The sequence below is a fragment of the Coregonus lavaretus genome, assembly GCF_964263955.1.
Source record: "Coregonus lavaretus genome assembly, chromosome: 27".
In the NCBI taxonomy this organism is placed as follows: Eukaryota; Metazoa; Chordata; class Actinopteri; order Salmoniformes; family Salmonidae; genus Coregonus; species Coregonus lavaretus.
The window spans coordinates 39313354-39335511 of record NC_140014.1 but is presented as its reverse complement, the minus strand read 5'-3'; the positions used below and the strand labels follow the sequence as shown (position 1 = coordinate 39335511).

General features: G+C 45.5%; 1 pseudogene across 1 annotated transcript in view; it reads right to left on the bottom strand.

Moving 5' to 3' along the window:
• The window catches only part of LOC311103002 (stonin-2-like), a 33397-nt pseudogene extending 12077 nt beyond the window's left edge, over window positions 1–21320 (bottom strand). The window contains exons 1-5 of the transcript in view: window positions 21307–21320; window positions 17810–17855; window positions 17526–17649; window positions 15337–15357; window positions 14966–15157 (exon numbers count right to left, since the gene is read on the bottom strand). The product of the transcript in view is annotated as a stonin-2-like (transcript). The remainder of the gene's footprint in view (window positions 1–14965; window positions 15158–15336; window positions 15358–17525; window positions 17650–17809; window positions 17856–21306) is intronic.
• Between the last annotated feature and the right edge of the window lie 838 nt (window positions 21321–22158).

Sequence of the window (22158 nt, the reverse complement as noted above, 5' to 3'; positions counted from 1 at the left end):
ATGGTGAAGTCATTAAGTACACTTTAGATGGTGTATCAATACACCCAGTCACTACAAAGATAAAGGCGTCCTTCCTAACTCAGTTACCGGAGAGGAAGTAAACCACTCCGTGATTTCACCATAAGGCCAATGGTGACTTCAAAACAGTTACAAAGTTGAATGGCTGTGACAGGAGAAAACTGAGGATGGATCAACAACATTGTAGTTACTCCACAATACTAACCTAAGAGTGAGACGAAGGAAGCCTGTACAGAATAAAAAATTATCCAAAATATGAATCCTGTTTGCAACAAGGCACTAAAGTAATACCGCAAAAAATGTTTCAAAGCAATTCACTTTTTTCCTGAATTCAAAGTGTTATGTTTGGGTCAAATCCAATGCAACACATTACTGAGTACCACTCTCCATATTTTTTAGCATAGTGGTGGCTGCATCATGTTATGGGTAGGCTTGTAATCGTTAAGGACTGGGGAGGTTTTCAGGATCGAAAATAAACGGAATGGAGCCAAGCACAGGCAAAATCCTGGAGGAAAATCTAGTTCAGTCTGCTTTCCACCAGACACTGGGAAATGAATTCACCTTTCAGCAGGACAATAACCTAAAACACAAGGCCAAATCTACACTGGAGTGTCTTACCAAGACGATGGTGAATGTTCCTGAGTGGCCTAGTTACAGTTTGACTTAAATCTGCTTGGAAATCTACGGCAAGACCTGAAAATGGTTGTTGAGCAATGATCAACAACCAATCTGACAGAGCTTAAATAATTTTAAAAAGTATCAATTGGCAAATATTGTACAATCCAGGTGTGTAAAGCGCTTAGAGACTTACCCAGAAAGACTCACAGCTGTAATTGCTGCCAAAGGTGATTCTAATATGTATTGACTCAGGGGTATGAATACTTACAGTGAGGGAAAAAAATATTTGATCCCCTGCTGATTTTGTACGTTTGCCCACTGACAAAGACATGATCAGTCTATAATTTTAATGGTAGGATTATTTGAACAGTGAGAGACAGAATAACAACAAAACAATCCAGAAAAACAAATGTCAAAAATGTTATAAATTGATTTGCATTTTAATGAGGGAAATAAGTATTTGACCCCTCTGCAAAACATGACTTAGTATTTGGTGGCAAAACCCTTGTTGGCAATCACAGAGGTCAGACATTTCTTGTAGTTGGCCACCAGGTTTGCACACATCTCAGGAGGGATTTTGTCCCACTCCTCTTTGCAGATCTTCTCCAAGTCATTAAGGTTTCGAGGCTGACGTTTGGCACCTCGAACCTTCAGATCCCTCCACAGATTTTCTATAGGATTAAGGTCTGGAGACTGGCTAGGCCACTGCAGGACCTTAATGTGCTTCTTCTTGAGCCACTCCTTTGTTGCCTTGGCCGTGTGTTTTGGGTTATTGTCATGATGGAATACCCATCCACGACCCATTTTCAATGCCCTGGCTGAGGGAAGGAGGTTCTCACCCAAGATTTGACGGTACATGGCCCCGTCCATCGTCCCTTTGATGGGGTGAAGTTGTCCTGTCCCCTTAGCAGAAAAACACCCCCAAAGCATAATGTTTCCACCTCCATGTTTGATGGTGGGGATGGTGTTCTTGGGGTCATAGGCAGCATTCCTCCTCCTCCAAACACGGTGAGTTGAGTTGATGCCAAAGAGCTCCATTTTGGTCTCATCTGACCACAACACTTTCACCCAGTTCTCCTCTGAATCATTCAGATGTTCATTGGCAAACTTCAGCCGGGCCTGTATATGTGCTTTCTTGAGTAGGGAGACCTTGCGGGCGCTGCAGGATTTTAGTCCTTCACGGCGTAGTGTTTTACCAATTGTTTTCTTGTTGACTATGGTCCCAGCTGTCTTGAGATCATTGACAAGAATCTCCTGTGTAGTTTTGGGCTGATTCCTCACCGTTGTCATGATCATTGCAACTCCACGAGGTGAGATCTTGCATGTAGCCCCAGGTCGAGGGAGATTGACAGTTCTTTTGTGTTTCTTCCATTTGCGAATAATCGCACCAACTGTTGTCACCTTCTCACCAAGCTGCTTGGCGATGGTCTTGTAGCCCATTCCAGCCTTGTGTAGGTCTACAATCTTGTCCCTGACATCCTTGGAGAGCTCTTTGGTCTTGGCCATGGTGGAGAGTTTGGAATCTGATTGATTGATTGCTTCTGTGGACAGGTGTCTTTTATACAGCGGCAGGTAGCTTAGTGGTTAAGAGCGTTGTGCCAGTAACCGAAAGGTCGCTAGTTCTAATCCCCGAGCCGACTAGGTGAAAAATCTGTCGATGTGCCCTTGAGCAAGGCACTTAACCCTAATTGCTCCTGTAAGTCGCTCTGGATAAGAGCGTCTGCTAAATGACCAATTATTTATTATTTATACAGGTAACAAACTGAGATTAGGAGCACTCTCTTTAAGAGTGTGCTCCTAATCTCAGCTCATTACCTGTATAAAAAAGACACCTGGGAGCCAGAAATCTTTCTGATTGAGAGGGGGTCAAATACTTATTTCCCTCATTAAAATACAAATCAATTTATAACATTTTTGACATGCGTTTTTCTGGATTTTTTTGTTGTTATTCTGTCTCTCACTGTTCAAATAAACCTACCATTAAAATTATAGACTGATCATTTCTTTGTGAGTGGGCAAACGTACAAAATCAGCAGGGGATCAAATACTTTTTTCCCCTCACTGTATGTAAATTAGATATTTCTGCATTTCATTTTCAAAAACTTTGCTAAAATTTCTCAAAACATGTTTTCACTTTGTCAGTATTGTGTGTAGATTAAATCAATTTAATCCATTTTGAGTTCAGCCTGTAACAACTAAATATGGAATGAATCCTTTGTGAAGGCACTGTACATAGTGATGTAATGGACGGAGCAAGGCTTTGACTGTGTGTTTATATAGTGTGTGGGAGATGGAGTGTGTGTGCGTGTTGTACAATCACAATAGGATCGCCGACTCATGGAGTTGTGTTTGGTTAAGTCTGTCTGTGTCGGAGGTCTCCATACTGTAGATCCAGGCTCTGTCGTAGCCGGCCGCGACCGGGAGACCCATGGGGCGGCGCACAATTGGCCCAGCGTCGTCCAGGGTATGGGAGGGAATGGCCGGCAGGGATGTAGCTCAGTTGTGGGTTCGATTCCCACGGGGGGCCAGTATGAAATAAAATGTAAAATAAAATAAATAATGTATGCACTCACTAACTGTAAGTCGCTCTGGATAAGAGCGTCTGCTAAATGGCTAAAATGTAAAAATGTAAATGTAGATTACAAACATGCCAAACAGTGGAGGAAAATCACACTTGACCTGATGGAAACCAACTGCTGTAAAAATTGTTAAGGAATTCCTGTAGACCTTTACTCTAGGGCCGTGTTTACACAGGCAGCCCAATTCAGATATTTTCCCCAATTGGCAAAAAAGAGCTGATCCGTTAAAAGTGAAAAACCATCAGAATTGGGCTGCCTGTGTAAACGCAGCCTAGAGTGACTCCAGTCACCCAAGTCATAGACACGTTGACTCGTTACCGCTACCACCTGTATATAGCCTCCTTATTGTTCTTTTATTGTGTTACTATTTTTTACTTTAGTTTATTTAGTAAATATTTTCATAACTCTATTTTCTTAAAACTGCATTGTTGGTTAAGGGCTTGTAAGTAAGCATTTCACTGTATTGTTGTATTCGGCGCATGTGACAAATACAATTTGATTTGAGGTCGACAGGAATTCCTTGACAATAATGCAGCCAAGGGTGAAAATAAATACCAATCGGCACACAGTGTGAAATATCTGTGTGGCCTAGGTTGTCTGTCTGTTTCTGTCTTTACTTTCAGTTTCTATAGATTAGTCTCAAGCCTCCTTGTGAGTGAATTGAATGTACTAGTTGAAATGTTGTTGACAGTTATTGAACACCTACTGAACATCTACAAACTATCTACTTGGGACTCTCCAAATGAAGTGTTACCCTACATTACCCATAATTCACTGCTGTTGGTCTCTCTACAGGAATCCCTGCAAGTACTACTCACTGTCCGCATTCTACTTCCGGTTTCTTAGAATTCTATGGATAAACAAAGGAAACTGGTGAAACAGAGAGTTGCTGAACCGTGATGGCTGTTATCAGGTATCTGTGAGTGGGAAGGAGGAGGAAGAAATGGGTGCCGACAGCACTGGGTGCCGACAGCACCGGACATCGACAGCACCGGAGAAGTATGTGAACTACTGTGGCAGTTGGGAGCTCTAAAGGACAAGTCTCCTCCTGTTGAGACAGAGAAACAGAGAGAAACACAGAGAGAGAGCGAGAGCGAGAAAGAGAGCGAGAGCGAAAGTGCGAAAGCAAGAGAGAAAGAGAGAGAAAGCGAGAGAGAAAGAGAGCGAAAGCGAGAGAGAAAGAGAGCGAAAGCGAGAGAGAAAGAGAGTGAACTACTGTAGATGTGGCTACTTCTGTGGCAGTCGGGAGCTCTGAAGGACAAGTCTCCTCATGTCGAGACAGAGAAACAGAGAGAGAGAAACACAGAGAAAGCGAGAGAGACAGAGCGAAAGAGAGCGAGAGAGAAAGAGAGCGAAAGAGAGCGAGAGAGAAAGAGAGAGAGAGCGAGAGAGAGCGAGAGAGAGAGCGAGAGAGAGCGAGAGCGAGAGAGAAAGAGAGCGAGAGAGAAAGAGAGCGAGAGAGAGAGCGAGAGAGAAAGAGAGCGAGAGCGAGAGAGAGAGAGAGAAAGAGCGAAGAGAGAGCGAAGAGAGAGAGCGGAGAGAGAAAGAGCTAGAGGAGGGAAAGAGAGCGAAAGCGAGAGCGAGAGCGAGAGAGAAAAACAGAAAGAAAAACAGAGCGACAGAGAAAAAAACAGTAAGAGAAATAAAGAAAGACAGAATGACAGAGGGAACCAGCCAGATAATAGATGGAGAGAGGAGAGTATTACTGGGAGAGTGGAAACTTACAGCATCTGACCGGCTGCCAAAATGGTACAGTTTACTAACACACCTCAATGATCGCACACACACACACACACACACACACACACACACACACACACACACACACACACAAACACAATTAAGACCCTGTGAAAAGACAGGCTCCTGTTGCTAAGCGCCAGCTATGTCTAGCCATATAAAGACCACTATGAAGAGGCTGAGGAAGGGGGGGAGAAAACTTCATCAGGACTGAGAAGAGCGGGACCTTAAAAAAAACAACTCTCAATTCAATTCAAAGGGCTTTATTGGCATGGGAAACATGTTAACATTGCCAAAGCAAGTGAAATAGATAAAAAAATTAACAGTAAACATGACACTCACAAAAGTTCCAAAAGAATAAAGACATTTCAAATGTCATATTATGTCTATATACAGTGTTGTAATGATGTGCAAATAGTTAAAAGTACAAAAGGGAAAATAAATATACATAAATATGGGTTGTATTTACAATGGTGTTTGTTCTTCACTGGTTGCCCTTTTCTTGTGGCAACAGGTCACAAATATTGCTGCTGTGATTGCACACTGTGGTATTTCACCCAATAGATATGGGAGTTTATCATGATTGGATTTGTTTGAATTCTTTGTGGTTCTGTGTAATCTGAGGGAAATATGTGTCTCTAATATGGTCATACATTTGGCAGGAAGTGCAGCTCAGTTTCCACCTCATTTTGTGGGCAGTGTGCACATAGCCCGTCTTCTCTTGAGAACCAGGTCTACCTACGGCAGCTTCTCTAAATAGCAAGGCCATACTCACTGAGTCTGTACATAATCAAAGCGTTCCTTAAATTTTGGGTCAGTCAGTGGTCAGGTATTCTGCCACTGTGTACTCTCTGTTTAACGCCAAATAGCATTCCTGTTTGCTCTGTTCTTTGGTAAATTCTTTCCAATGTGTCAAGTAATGATTTTTTTTTTTTCTCATGATTTGGTTGGGTCTAATTGTGTTGCTGTCCTGGGGCTCTGTGGGGTGTGTTTGTGAACAGAGCCCCAGGACCAGCTTGCTTAGGGGACTCTTCTCCAAGTCCATCTCTCTGTAGGTGATGGCTTTGTTATGGAAGGTTTGGGAATCGCTTCCTTTTAGGTGGTTGTAGAATTTAACGGCTCTTTTCTGGATTTTGATAATTAGCGGGTATCGCAATAATTCTGCTCTGCATGCATTATTTTGTGTTTTACGTTGTACACAGAGGATGTTTTTGCAGAACTCTGCATGCATGCAGTCTCAATTTGGTGTTTGTCCCATTTTGTGAATTGTTGGTTGGTGAGGGGACCCCAGAACTCACAACCATAGAGGGCAATGGGTTATATAACTGATTCAAGTATTTTTAGCCAGATCCTAATTGGTATGTCACATTTTATGTTCCTTTTGATGGTGTAGAAGGCCCTTCTTGCCTTGTCTCTCAGATTGTTCACAGCTTTGTGGAAGTTACCTGTGGTGCTGATGTTTAGTCCAAGTTAGAGTTTGTGTGCTCTAGGGCAACGGTGTCTAGATGGAATTTGTATTTGTAGTCCTGGCAACTGGACCTTTTTTAGAACACCATCATTTTTGTGTTCCTGAGATTTACTGTCAGGGCCCAGGTCTGACAGAATCTGTGCAGAAGATCTAGGTACTGCTGTAGGTCCTCCTTGGCTGGGGACAGAAGCACCAGATCATCAGCAAACAGTAGACGTTTGACTTCAGATTCTCTCTCGCTCCCCATCTCTCACTCACTCTCACTCGCCCAGTCTCACCCCATCTCTCTCACTTTCTCTCCCAGTCTCTCCCGCTGTTAGCTTCCTCAGAAGTCAGCAGATGTTGCAGCTAATATGATACAATAGACAAGTTTCTGTTATATCAGCATCACTCTGTCCCACACAACTAAAGTGTCAGATTAAAAAGACACAACAATGACAAGGCTTTTAAGAATGTAACTCAAGTCAAGGACATTTACACAGGAAAGCCTTCCCTGCTGGATCAGTCACTCCCACAGTGCAAACAAAGACAGCAAACCACCCAAAACACACACACACACACCTTGCAAAGACGCATCTAAAAAAAGAGAGATAAAATGTCACTCACCAGTAGTATCACAGTGAAGGAGTGGGTGGTGTGTATGTTGACAGTGAAGGAGTGGGTGGTGTGTATGTTGACAGTGACGGAGTGGGTGGTGTGTATGTTGTCAGTGAAGGAGTGTGTGGTGTGTATGTTGACAGTGAAGGAGTGGGTGGTGTGTATGTTGACAGTGAAGGAGTGGGTGGTGTGTATAGTGAAGGAGTGGGTGGTGTGTATGTTGTCAGTGAAGGAGTGGGTGGTGTGTATGTTGACAGTGAAGGAGTGTGTGGTGTGTATGTTGACAGTGAAGGAGTGTGTGGTGTGTATGTTGACAGTGAAGGAGTGTGTGGTGTGTATGTTGACAGTGAAGGAGTGTGTGGTGTGTATGTTGACAGTGAAGGAGTGGGTGGTGTGTATGTTGACAGTGAAGGAGTGGGTGGTGTGTATGTTGACAGTGAAGGAGTGGGTGGTGTGTATGTTGTCAGTGAAGGAGTGGGTGGTGTGTATGTTGACAGTGAAGGAGTGTGAGCAGGATGGAAGTCTAACTATGGGAGCATCGTTCCCTGGTGCTTCATAGTGCTGGCTGGTCATGTGACCACCAGCCACCCTGGCGCCTGTAGAACTCTCTCTCGTTACGTCTCAATTCACTTTCTCTCTGTCAAACTACCTTTCTTCACCATTTCCATTCCTTTCTCTCCCGCTCTACTTACTTGTTATCTGTTAAATCAGTCAGTCTTTTCATCTAGGCCTCCAGCCGCTGGTTGATGACCTGTGTAGTAGTTAATCTACCTGTTAGCTTTTCTGCCTGGCGCCTCCCACGTGTGTGTGTGTGTGTGTGTGTGTGTGTGTGTGTGTGTACGTGCATGTGTCTAGGCATGAATATATATGCGTGTGTGCACGTGCAAGTGTGTGCACAAGTGTGTGTACGGTAGCGTGCGTTAACCCATGCGGTCAGTTAGAACCATAAGGCTATGGGGTCATCCTAGGGATTTAGGCAGAGTAAGCAGCTTAGATGGTCGCTAGTTACCTTTTAACCGCTGCTACTTAAATCACACGAATGACTGCTAATGACCACAGCATGACCCCTCTACAGTGCACACACACAATAATAATCACACGCTCCGTTTTTGACTAGTACAGTAGGGCTTAGTGTATCCATCAAGTCCAAGATAACTAGAAGACATGTATTTCTCTTCAATTTAACTGAGACCCCCACTGCCCTACAGTTGACTGCTGTTAAATACAATGACTTGGGAGTGTGGTAACGGCGTGCCGTGCACTAAACTGGAGCATGCAGTTATCAGGAGCAAAATGAATGAGAACCTGTAGCGCACTTAGACTGCACTTATCAGCAGTTAACTGACTGTATCTAAATCATCAACTAGAGAAGCCATAAAGTACTTGCATGCCTACAGCCTCTTCTAAACCAGGGACAGGGGAAAGGGAGGTGGAGGTGGAAGAGGAAGGGGGAGAGGGAGGTGGAAGGGGGAGAGGGAGGTGGAAGAGGAAGGGGGAGAGGGAGGTGGAGGTGGAAGAGGAAGGGGGATAGGGGGAGAGGGAGGTGGAGGGGGGAGAGGGACGGGGTCTTTTCTCTTTGCGTCTCCACTGACCATAAACACAGCCTTTGACCCCTGGGCTGGTACTGAAACTCAGAGGTCAAAGGTCAGTCTTTAGAGTAGTGACCCCTTAGGAGGTGGGCCTCTGAGAACATTAGGACGTCCCATGGCTAATCTGTTAGTTCCTCTATAGTACTTCTCTCCACTATAATTATGTCACCCGCCACACACACTTATTGCAATGCATTGTTGAGGAGAAATAGCAAACAAGCATTTCACAGTACCGTGTGCACGTGACCAATAAAACATTGATTTTATTCTATTTAATTTGAAAGTCATGTTCAGGAAAGTGGCACATACTGATTGTGGCGAAAGAAATGTCATGAATACAACTGAAATGATTATTAACTCTACATCTCAGAAAGCTGTGTCTGTTCACCACATTGTGCCCCATTGAATGTGTCAGTGACAGACAGACATGTGCCATACCAAAACAGGTGACCTTGGGGTTGAGCGCAGGTCACCCCAAAGGAAGTGCCATGTTAGGTGTTTATTACAGCAGAGTGACCATTTGTCAACACACACACACACGATGGGTTAGGGTGGGGTAGCATGTTGGGTTAGGGTGGAGGTAGCATGATTGGTTAGGGTGGGGTAGCATGATGGGTTAGGGTGGAGGGTATCATGATTGGTTAGGGTGGAGGTAGCATGATGGGTTAGGGTGGAGGTAGCATGATGGGTTAGGGTGGAGGGTATCATGATGGGTTAGGGTGGAGGGTATCATGATGGGTTAGGGTGGAGGTAGCATGATGGTTAGGGTGGAGGTAGCATGATGGTTAGGGTGGAGGTAGCATGATGGGTTGGGGTGGAGGTAGCATGATGGGTTAGGGTGGAGGTAGCATGATGGGTTAGGGTGGAGGTAGCATGATGGGTTAGGGTGGAGGGTATCATGATGGGTTAGGGTGGAGGTAGCATGATGGGTTAGGGTGGAGGTAGCATGATGGTTAGGGTGGAGGTAGCATGATGGTTAGGGTGGAGGTAGCATGATGGGTTGGGTTGGAGGTAGCATGATGGGTTAGGGTGGAGGTAGCATGATGGTTAGGGTGGAGGTAGCATTATGGTTAGGGTGGAGGGTATCATGATGGGTTAGGGTGGAGGGTATCATGATGGGTTAGGGTGGAGGGTATCATGATGGGTTAGGGTGGAGGGTATCATGATGGGTTAGGGTGGAGGTAGCATGATGGTTAGGGTGGAGGTAGCATGATGGTTAGGGTGGAGGTAGCATGATGGTTAGGGTGGAGGTAGCATGATGGTTAGGGTGGAGGTAGCATGATGGTTAGGGTGGAGGTAGCATGATGGTTAGGGTGGAGGTAGCATGATGGTTAGGGTGGAGGTAGCATGATGGTTAGGGTGGAGGTAGCATGATGGGTTGGGGTGGAGGTAGCATGATGGGTTGGGTGGAGGTAGCATGATGGTTAGGGTGGAGGTAGCATGATGGGTTAGGGTGGAAGGTATCATGATGGGTTAGGGTGGAGGGTAGCATGATGGGTTAGGGTGGAGGTAGCATGATGGGTTAGGGTGGAGGTAGCATGATGGGTTAGGGTGGAGGTAGCATGATGGTTAGGGTGGAGGTAGCATGATGGGTTGGGGTGGAGGTAGCATGATGGGTTGGGGTGGAGGTAGCATGATGGTTAGGGTGGAGGTAGCATGATGGGTTGGGTGGAGGTAGCATGATGGTTAGGGTGGAGGTAGCATGATGGGTTAGGGTGGAGGTAGCATGATGGTTAGGGTGGAGGTAGCATGATGGGTTAGGGTGGAGGCTATCATGATGGGTTAGGGTGGAGGTAGCATGATGGGTTAGGGTGGAGGTAGCATGATGGGTTAGGGTGGAGGTAGCATGATGGTTAGGGTGGAGGTAGCATGATGGTTAGGGTGGAGGTAGCATGATGGGTTAGGGTGGAGGTAGCATGATGGTTAGGGTGGGGGGTATCATGATGGGTTGGGTGGAGGTAGCATGATGGGTTGGGGTGGAGGTAGCATGATGGTTAGGGTGGGGGGTATCATGATGGTTAGGGTGGGGGGTATCATGATGGTTAGGGTGGAGGTAGCATGATGGGTTAGGGTGGAGGTAGCATGATGGGTTAGGGTGGAGGTAGCATGATGGGTTGGGTGGAGGTAGCATTATGTTAGGTTGGAGGTAGCATGATGGGTTGGGTGGAGGTAGCATGATGGGTTAGGGTGGAGGTAGCATGATGGGTTAGGGTGGAGGTAGCATTATGGGTTGGGTGGAAGTAGCATGATGGTTAGGGTGGAGGTAGCATGATGGTTAGGGTGGAGGTAGCATGATGGGTTAGGGTGGAGGTAGCATGATGTTAGGGTGGGGGTATCATGATGGGTTAGGGTGGAGGTAGCATGATGGGTTAGGGTGGAGGGTATCATGATGGGTTGGGTGGAGGTAGCATGATGGGTTGGGTGGAGGTAGCATGATGGGTTGGGTGGAGGTAGCATGATGGTTAGGGTGGAGGTAGCATGATGGTTAGGGTGGGGGGTATCATGATGGGTTAGGGTGGAGGTAGCATGATGGTTAGGGTGGGGGGTATCATGATGGGTTAGGGTGGAGGTAGCATGATGGTTGGGTGGAGGTAGCATGATGGTTAGGGTGGAGGTAGCATGATGGGTTAGGGTGGAGGTAGCATGATGGTTAGGGTGGGGGGTATCATGATGGGTTAGGGTGGAGGTAGCATGATGGTTAGGTTGGGGGTATCATGATGGGTTAGGGTGGAGGTAGCATGATGGTTGGGTGGAGGTAGCATGATGGTTAGGGTGGAGGTAGCATGATGATTAGGGTGGAGGTAGCATGATGGGTTGGGTGGAGGTAGCATGATGGGTTAGGGTGGAGGTAGCATGATGGGTTAGGGTGGAGGTAGCATGATGGGTTGGGTGGAGGTAGCATGATGGGTTGGGTGGAGGTAGCATGATGGGTTGGGTGGAGGTAGCATGATGGTTAGGGTGGAGGTAGCATGATGGTTAGGGTGGGGGGTATCATGATGGGTTAGGGTGGAGGTAGCATGATGGTTAGGGTGGGGGGTATCATGATGGGTTAGGGTGGAGGTAGAATGATGGTTGGGTGGAGGTAGCATGATGGTTAGGGTGGAGGTAGCATGATGGGTTAGGGTGGAGGTAGCATGATGGTTAGGGTGGGGGGTATCATGATGGGTTAGGGTGGAGGTAGCATGATGGTTAGGGTGGGGGGTATCATGATGGGTTAGGGTGGAGGTAGCATGATGGTTGGGTGGAGGTAGCATGATGGTTAGGGTGGAGGTAGCATGATGGTTAGGGTGGAGGTAGCATGATGGGTTAGGGTGGAGGTAGCATGATGGGTTAGGGTGGAGGTAGCATGATGGGTTAGGGTGGAGGTAGCATGATGGGTTGGGTGGAGGTAGCATGATGGTTAGGGTGGAGGTAGCATGATGGTTAGGGTGGAGGTAGCATGATGGTTAGGGTGGAGGTAGCATGATGGGTTAGGGTGGAGGTAGCATGATGGGTTAGGGTGGAGGTAGCATGATGGGTTGGGTGGAGGTATCATGATGGTTAGGGTGGGGGGTATCATGATGGGTTAGGGTGGAGGTAGCATGATGGGTTGGGTGGAGGTAGCATGATAGTTAGGGTGGAGGTAGCATGATGGTTAGGGTGGGGGGTATCATGATGGGTTAGGGTGGAGGTAGCATGATGGTTAGGGTGGAGGTAGCATGATGGTTAGGGTGGAGGTAGCATGATGGGTTAGGGTGGAGGTAGCATGATGGGTTAGGGTGGAGGTAGCATGATGGGTTGGGTGGAGGTATCATGATGGTTAGGGTGGGGGGTATCATGATGGGTTAGGGTGGAGGTAGCATGATGGGTTGGGTGGAGGTAGCATGATGGTTAGGGTGGAGGTAGCATGATGGTTAGGGTGGGGGGTATCATGATGGGTTAGGGTGGAGGTAGCATGATGGTTAGGGTGGGGGGTATCATGATGGGTTGGGTGGAGGTAGCATGATGGGTTGGGTGGAGGTAGCATAATGGGTTAGGGTGGAGGTAGCATGATGGTTAGGGTGGAGGTAGCATGATGGTTAGGGTGGAGGTAGCATGATGTTAGGGTGGGGGGTATCATGATGGTTAGGGTGGAGGTAGCATGATGGGTTAGGGTGGGGGGTATCATGATGGGTTGGGTGGAGGTAGCATGATGGTTAGGGTGGAGGTAGCATGATGGGTTAGGGTGGAGGTAGCATGATGGGTTAGGGTGGAGGTAGCATGACGGTTAGGGTGGAGGTAGCATGACGGTTAGGGTGGAGGTAGCATGATGGTTACGGGGACAGCATGATGGTTAGGGTGGGGGTAGCATGATGGTTAAGGGGGTAGCATGATGGATATGTAACTTTCAAAATACAGAAATCATCCCCATAGGTTGCATTTAGCAAAATGCATGATGTGTGCGTGTGCCCCTCATATTTACATCTTAGTCATTTTAGCAGACGCTCTTATCCAGAGTGACTTACAGTTAGTGAGTGCATACATTTCATACTGGCCCCCCGTGGGAATCGAACCCACAACCCTGGCGTTGCAAGTGCCATGCTCTACCAACTGAGCTACACGGGGCTATTATTCATTCTCTTTCAGAGTCCTAAACCCTTAATACCTTTCCATATGTAGTAGCTAGCTCACCTGGTAATCAGAGCTCTCTTGCGCTGAAGTAGACTGCCCCCTGTAGGTAATGGGAGAGCAGCGCACCCTGGAAACCTAACACTGTCCACCTGGCCAGCTTGTCACTGCAGGAGAGACAGAGTGGGCTCCCTCTGACCAGGCTTCACATCACACTTGGACAGGCTTGTTGGTGGCAGTCTGGGCCACGTACATAGGCATATGGTACGAGGTCTTCCGATTGTAGGCCTGCCTAAGAGTAGAGCAAAACAACTGGCTAGGTACTGCTCTGTTTCAGCTGTTATGGGCAATCTAGCTGTGTTGAGGAGAAGGTACTGCTCTGTTTCAGCTATTATGGGCAATCTAGCTGTGTTGAGGAGAAGGTACTGCTCTGTTTCAGCTGTTATGGGCAACCTAGCTGTGTTGAGGAGAAGGTGCTGCTCTGTTTCAGCCGTTATGGGCAGCCTAGTGTCTTTGCATCAAAGACCTTTGAATCCTTTATGATGTAATGTGATTTGTGGATTTAAATAAAGTATTTAAAATGTGTGTGCTTCTCTTGTCTCCTACACTAGGACTACAGTAGGTTACTCCCAGTCAGAGACAGAAGATAAGGCAGTTTGTCCCATATAGAACCTCTAATTCAACATAGAGGCTGCATCTCAATAGTCTTAAGTGGCTTCCTCTCCTTGTCTCCTCTCCTATATATGTACTGATCTGGAAGCAGACATTTAGGAAGCCACTTAGAGTTCCAGGTGGATATACACCAATATCAGATGAACTCATTCATATCAACAGACACACCCACTTCCTGTTAACAACACTTCTTACTCATGGAAGGATGAATGAAAGAGGAGAGAGAGATTCAATACTTATCTTATGGTGAACACCCCAAATAGAGGACAGGAGAAAATACATTGTAATCAGTACCTCAGAACAGAAGTTCCCTGTGCTGCTCCGGCTCAGCTCTGAAGACAAGCCTATCTAACTCATCAAGAGAAACAACTGTGTCTCTAGAGACAGGCTCTGAAGACAAGCCCATTAATCTCCACAAGATAAATGTACAACTCGCCAAGCTTCTGTCCCTTCTAACCCCCATCTCCATGGAAATGCCTGTGTGTGTGTGTGTGTGTGTGTTCTATCAGTCTGATATTTCTCCCTCAGTCTCTCTCCTTTCAGCTGATCTACAGAATGCATGGACACAGCAAGAACAAACCACATCCTGGCCTTAACACAGCAAACATTCCTATTGGTTCCCATGCATGACTTGCTTCCCTTCTGTGGGACTTGCTGTAGGAAATCAATTCAACATGGACAGACAGACACTTCTATCCATGGCTGCTTTTCTCTGTCCCACCCAATACAAGTCATGTCCTCCTAATCCTTACTGCTTTCTAACTCCACGTCATCCTCAGGGAGAAAGCAGCTGGTCCCTGCTCTCCTCTCAATTATTCCCCCTCTCCTTCCATTTTTTTGTTCTCACCTCTCCCTTCCTCTCCTTTGTTTCTGAAGAAAGGAGTGTCTGAAACTAATTGATCGGAGTCACACACAGACAGAGAATGAGGGGGAAGGAGTGGTCTTGTACGATCAACGTACGCGCGTGTGGGTGTGTCTCACCTAATCATTTATGTGTAGGAAGCAATCTATGACTACCATAGCCCCTCTCAACCCCTCAAGTGGGCTAAGTAAGAGTGAAGGGATGGAGTGGTCTCAGTGTGTGTGTGTGTACTAACTGGGTGACTGGGGACGTGATGACGTGTCATTGGGTGGTTCCTCTGCAATTAGGGAGGGCAGATCACAATACGACTCCTCCATGGTCGAAGAGCTCTGCTCTGATTGGGTGGTCCAGACTGAGCCTGGTTCTGATTGGGTCCAGCTGCTCTCCGAGGGCGGGACAGCACTCCGGAAACTGGCTGTGGAACAGTCTGGTATAATAATAATAATAATAATAATAATAATAATAATAATAATATGCCATTTAGCAGACGCTTTTATCCAAAGCGACTTCCAGTCATGCGTGCATAAATGTTTGTGTATTGGTGGTCCCGGGGATCGAACCCACTACCCTGGCGTTACAAGCGCCGTGCTCTACCAGCTGAGCTACAGAGGACCACAGTGGTATTACCTGACAGGACACACAGGGAAACAGGGTTACACACGGTCACACAAACTCACACGCTATACTTTTTTACAAAACTACACACCAAATCAATGTATAAGAGTCTCATTCAACCTCCTTTGCTATCGATCGTTGGCTGTGGAGTTTTTAATTAACGCTTCATCTGCTCCACCTGAACCTACAATCTACCAGCATGCCTCAGAAATACAGATTCAGTCAGTGAGAAATGGGGGAAATAAATAAAAACTTCCCTTCAGTGTTCATAAAAACAGTTTGACCCTATGAATGTACAGTGAGGGAAACAAGTATTTGATCCCCTGCTGATTTTGTACGTTTGCCCACTGACAAAGAAATGATCAGTCTATATTGTTAATGGTAGGTTTATTTGAACAGTGAGAGACAGAATAACAACAACAAAAATCCAGAAAAACGCATGTCAAAAATGTTATAAATTGATTTGCATTTTAATGAGGGAAATAAGTATTTGACCCCGGCTCAATCAGAAAGATTTCTGGCTCCCAGGTGTCTTTTATACAGGTAATGAGCTGAGATTAGGAGCACACTCTTAAAGGGAGTGCTCCTAATCTCAGCTAGTTACCTGTATAAAAGACACCTGTCCACAGAAGCAATCAATCAGATTCCAAACTCTCCACCATGGCCAAGACCAAAGAGCTCTCCAAGGATGTCAGGGACAAGATTGTAGACCTACACAAGGCTGGAATGGGCTACAAGACCATCGCCAAGCAGCTAAGTTATCATCATCATTATTAATGTGAGAATCAGAACATCAGCCTGAGTTCTACAAATATAACTTTTCTAACAGAATAGAATTAGAAGGGGATTTCAAAACATGCACATTCTGTGCTGAGTATGTTTTTGTCCCTTAGCAACCAAGCCATCCTCAGAGCCGTGGTAGCTGCAATCTCACTGCAGAAACAGAGAGCTGCAGTCTGGAGCCAGCTACAACCTGTGCACAAGCTACATCCAATGACTCTTCGTGAGTGTAAGTAGAATGTAAAACTAAACTATCTATATGTTTCTAAACAATGACAACAAAGAAAGATTGATTGTGTTCTAGTCACTAACGTTACCCAAGACCTGTCCAAACTAGTATGGGGCACAGATACACCCATTAACAATGAAGGAAAGTCTCCGTTAGTTTAAATGCAGTTTTGGTAAGCAAGAATGTCTCCCATAAACAACCACTAAAACCCTTTGGTTTTGTTGAAAAGATGATTCTGTGAGTTTAACATTGGTCATATAGACTACGCAGCCACTCCAGCATTAAACAATGTTTTTCATTTTTCTAAAAAGAGAAGATCTTTTGAGATATCTATCAAAGATCGAGTTCCCTGATCCTTAACCCTTTACTCTGTCTCCAGGTGGGTACGTGTGGTATATTGGCTACTTCTCCGCCCTGATGGTGTGTGTGTTGGTGCTGACTGTGTCATGTGTGTTAGCGCACCGCTTCAGAGACCAGCAGAGAGTACGACACACACACTCCTGGGTGGATGCCATAGAGCAGGGCGCCGTTACCCAGCATCCTCTACTGCACTGGATAGACATCAACCGCCACTTGTCTCTGTCTGTCATTGTCAAGGGAGACGCCAGAGGGAAACAGGATGAAGAGAGAGAAGAGGGGGAACAGAGAGAAGAGGGGGAACAGAGAGAAGAGGGGGAACAGAGAGAAGAGGGGGAACAGAGAGAAGAGGGGGAAGGTAACGATAAAGACAGAGGACAAAGAAGAGTGAAAAGAGAGAGGGGTGAGGAGGAGGAGGAGGAGGGGGAAGAAGAGAAAGAAGTGAGGGAGATGGAGGAAGGTAGCAATAGAGACAAAGGAGAGGAAAGAGTGACCAGAGAGAGGGAGGTGGAAGAGATGGAAGAGGACGTTCGTGTTAAGAGGACTGGGATGATTGGTAGAACAAAACAATACGATGGAGGAGAGGGAAATGATAGAGGAGAGAAACATGTAGATGGAGAGAAGAGAGGGATGTCAAGGAAGAGAAAGAAGAGAAACAGAAGGAGGAGGAGGAGGTGACCAAGTCATCATGATAGGGAGAACCTGTGACCAAAACCTGTGCACTTTTAATAAATGTTATGTATACACAGTGAGTGTGCAATAGTTCCCTTTTTCAATATACGGTACTAGTGAGTGACAGTGGGTGTGTCGTTACCTTTTAACAGAGACTGCGGATTGGGCCAGGGCTTCTCCTCGAATAGGACCAGGCATTCTGCTGAGGGGGGAGGGGCTACCGGCTCCACCCTATGGGAGGTGCTCTGAGAAGGGGCAGGGCTTGGCTTCACAACACACACACATTCAAAAGGGTATCTGCCAAATTCACTCTGTGTTACTGACATCTCCTTGCCAGGTAGATGAGGTTCATCATATATATATATATAGACTTCAACGTCATACTACAGTATATGATTTAAATGCCTTTCACAATGTGATTCGTACCTGCTTGATGCTCGGTACCCAACCAGCTCTCCCAGAGCCCACTCTGCTGGTAGAGGGAGAGAAAAAATTAATTTAAAAAAACAAGAGAAATAAAAAATAACTAGTGAAAAATAACAAATATAATAAATAAATATAAAAAAGGAAAAAAGAAAGAAAGGAAAAAAGAAAGAAAGAGAAAAAGAGTGTGAACCATGAAATCCTTAGCCCAGGGCTACCTCAGGTATGACACCTAGGAGTCATAGCAGATATATTACTCAATCAAAACTTTGGTTAAAAACTCAAGATTACACACGCACACACACTTAGAGTTGTTGACAATACTGTGTCTTGTATGTCTATGGTGAGTGGAGAGAGTCGGTGTGCCTGATGTGCTCTGTGTCAGTGTAACGGTTTTGCTTCCGTCCCTCTCCTCACCCGTACCTGGGCTTGAACCAGGGACCCTCTGCACACATCGACAACAGTCACCCTCGAAGCACCGTTACCCGTCGCTCCACAAAAGCCGCGGCCCTTGCAGAGCAAGGGAAACAACTACTTCAAGGTCTCAGAGCGAGTGACGTCACCGATTGAAACGCTACTAGCGCGCACCGCTAACTAGCTAGCCATTTCACACCGGTTACAACAGGAACCAGATCATTGCAAAAGCCTCAGTTCTCCAGCCCTCGCTCCTAGTCCCACTCAGAGACCCCTGCCTTCCAGCCCCCAGCCCCCAGATCCCGAGTCTCAGCCTACAGAGATAACGTGACCATGATGCTGGACATAAAATAACTTTGTTTCCACAGTATCCTTGATACAAACCCTTGTTACCAGAGTGGGTGTTTCCTGCTTTTATAACCACTTCAGTTCCTATTGAGTTAAGATTCTTATTTTCCCATTGTAATAGACAGTGTTGGCTAGACAAGAGCAATCGCTTCCAAACTGTTACTGATGTGAAGCACCTAAAAGCTTTTCAAAAACATATCCATATCCTTGGCCCAGTAGGAACTGAACCCAACCCACCTGTGTGTCCTGACTCACAACCCCGTCCCGGTACCGGGGAAACACTGACCGTCACACAGGATATTAAATCATGTTTTCCTGAGAATCCCAAATGAAAATTCTCATTAACGAGAGAGTGGGAGTTTTCCTGCTCTTCAAGTACTAGAAGCCCACTTCATTGCCAATCCATTTCCCGTCATAGTGACAGACCAAGGATACAGATCTTTACCAGGACTCAGTCACAGAGCGTGAAGATCCACAGGGGCTATACACTGTATAGGTCACAGAAGTCTTTACAATGTCAGGAGAGGTCAGGGGTGAGGAAAAAAACATCCTCAACTCCGAACCATCACATTCCCTTATTCCACATCACATTGTGAAGGACAGAATAGAAGAGGAAGAGGAAGAGGATGAAGAGAAGAGAGAGGGGGAGGTAGCAGATATAAAAAGAGAGAAAGGGAGCGAGTAGGAGAACGACAGGGCGGAAGAGGGAGGACAGTAACAGGAAACAGTCTCTCTAACTGTCAGATAAACATTACGGACTTATTCTAGCCAGTTTTTTCTTCTTCTTTATTTTTTTCTCTGGAGGACGGCTTTCTGTGTCCTTCCATCTCTTCTGCCAATGTCTCGCTTTCTCACAGGGAGAGAAACTTCTCCAGCTCCCTCCTCCCTCCCTCTGGTGGATTCACTCCCTCTTTCTCTCCCTCTCCCAATCTCTCCATCCGTCTGCTATACAGACCAAGTGCACACCCACTGTCTCTAATGATAATTGACAGCGTATTGGCCATGAAAGAACATCGAAGCTTGCTTTCAAATCAAGCCCACACCCTCAAACTTCCTGTCTCTAAATCAACACTATGGTTCAAAAGATGACATGATTTTTGATGTGACAAGGAAGGTGTCATATCTGAGAAACTGAGGAGTAACAATTTCACACACACAAAGAGAGAGAGCGCGAGACACACAGATGAGTGAAGAGATCAAGATGAGGGTGAGCCTGCCACAGTGCTCTTTTACAGCTCTCGCAGCTCATTGGGCAGGTAGTGAAGCATTCAGATCTGCACTCATATCAACTGCTTGTATACTTCGTATTTTGGCAAATGTAGTACGACATCCGGGAACTTTTGACATACTAACTATATCCATACTATGACCAATAAGCATACTATATACTCAATTTACGTCACAAATAGTATGGTTAGTATGAGTTTTCAAAACACAGCTATTGTCTTCTTTAATTGAATATACTATGAAAGGCATGGGTAAATGACTTGAAGGATAGAGGAATGAGGGATATATGGATGGATAGAGATGTGAGTGAAAGTAGGAATAGAGGGGTGAGAGTATGACAGGATGTGTGAGGAGAGAGGGATAGATGGAGTGAGTAAATGAAGGGAGGAAGGAGAACAGAGGTGGATTGTTCTAGGCCTGGGCACACTCTAACCCCTGACTCAGTGCCTAGACACACACACACACACACACACACACACACACTAGTCCCACTCCCAGCAGTAACACTGTCTCGCAGCTGGGACAGCATTCGGCATAGCAGGGAGGGGTATGACATTTTTTGACTGTTCGAGTACTCGCATTATTATTTTTATTTGTACTGGAGTTCTCGAATGGGAAAGAAAATCTATTTTTTAGAAAACAAGGCATGCATATAAAGATGTTTTACAATTTTGCGCCAAATAGAAATTGTGTGAGCAATCATTGGACCAAAGTGTAATTGTAATTGTTTAAGGGATAAATCAGTGGAGACCACCTATTCCAGATCAATAGGATACACCATATTACATTGTTTAAGGGATATATCAGTGAAGACCACCTCTTCCAGATCAATAGGAGACACCATATTACATTGTTTAAGGGATAAATCAGTGGAGACCACCTCTTCCAGATCAATAGGATACACCATATTACATTGTTTAAGGGATATATCAGTGAAGACCACCTCTTCCAGGGCAATAGGAGACACCATATTACATTCTTTAAGGGATAAATCAGTGGAGACCACCTCTTCCAGATCAATAGGATACACCATATTACATTGTTTAAGGGATATATCAGTGAAGACCACCTCTTCCAGGGCAATAGGAGACACCATATTACATTGTTTAAGGGATAAATCAGTGGAGACCACCTCTTCCAGATCAATAGGATACACCATATTACATTGTTTAAGGGATATATCAGTGAAGACCACCTCTTCCAGGGCAATAGGAGACACCATATTACATTGTTTAAGGGATAAATCAGTGGAGACCACCTCTTCCAGATCAATAAGATACACCATATTACATTGTTTAAGGGATATATCAGTGAAGACCACCTCTTCCAGGGCATTAGGAGAACCCATATTTCTCTATATACTTAGCCAGGGGCAAAATGAGTCATGTCTAAACCAATTTAGGATGGGGCAAAATGCTTGAGCCTGGAAACACAATTTTAAAGTTTGGTACGGATAGTCCCCCTACGTCTTTCCCTCTGAAAACGTATTAATTTTATCCGGGATAGTTTACCTTGCCAGACACATTTTGAAACCGCACTATGAATTTTATCCCAATAGTGCCAGGAACAGTTCTTCTCAAAGAGTGCCAATTTGAAACAGGGCTCAACATGGAGAGATTTAAAAATAAAACAATCTGGGTTACGAACCAAAATCAGTCTTCTTTTCCATTCAATTTAGTTTATTATGCCTGTTTCTTTGGAATTTTCCAAATGGATGAACAATTCCACATTGAACACTGCGTCGTGAGTAAGCATACAGTGCATTCGGAAAGTATTCAGACACCTTTACTTTTTCAAACGTTTTGTTACGTTAATTTCCCCCCCCCTCATCAATCTACACACAATACCCCATAATGACAAAGCGAAAACTGTTTTTTTATAAATTTTTGCAAATGTATTAAAAATTTAAAACAGAAATACCTTATTTACGTAAGTATTCAGACCCTTTGCTATGAGACTTGATATTGAGCCCAGGTGCATCCTTTTTCCATTGATCATCCTTGAGTTGTTTCTACAACTTGATTGGAGTCCAATTGTGGTAAATTCAATTGATTGGACATGATTTGGAAAGGCACACACCTGTCTATATAACATCCCACAGTTGACAGTGCATGTCAGAGCAAAAACCAAGCCATGAGGTCAAAGGAATTGTCCGCAGAGCTCGGAGATAGAATTGTGCCGAGGCACATCTGGGGAAGGGTACCAAAACATTTATGCCGCATTGAAGGTCCCCAAGAACACAGTGGCCTCCATCATTCTTAAATGGAAGATGTTTGGAACCCCCAAGACTCTTCCTAGAGCTGGCCACCCGGCCAAACTGAGCAATCGGGGGAGAAGGGCCTTGTTCAGGAAGGTGACCAAGA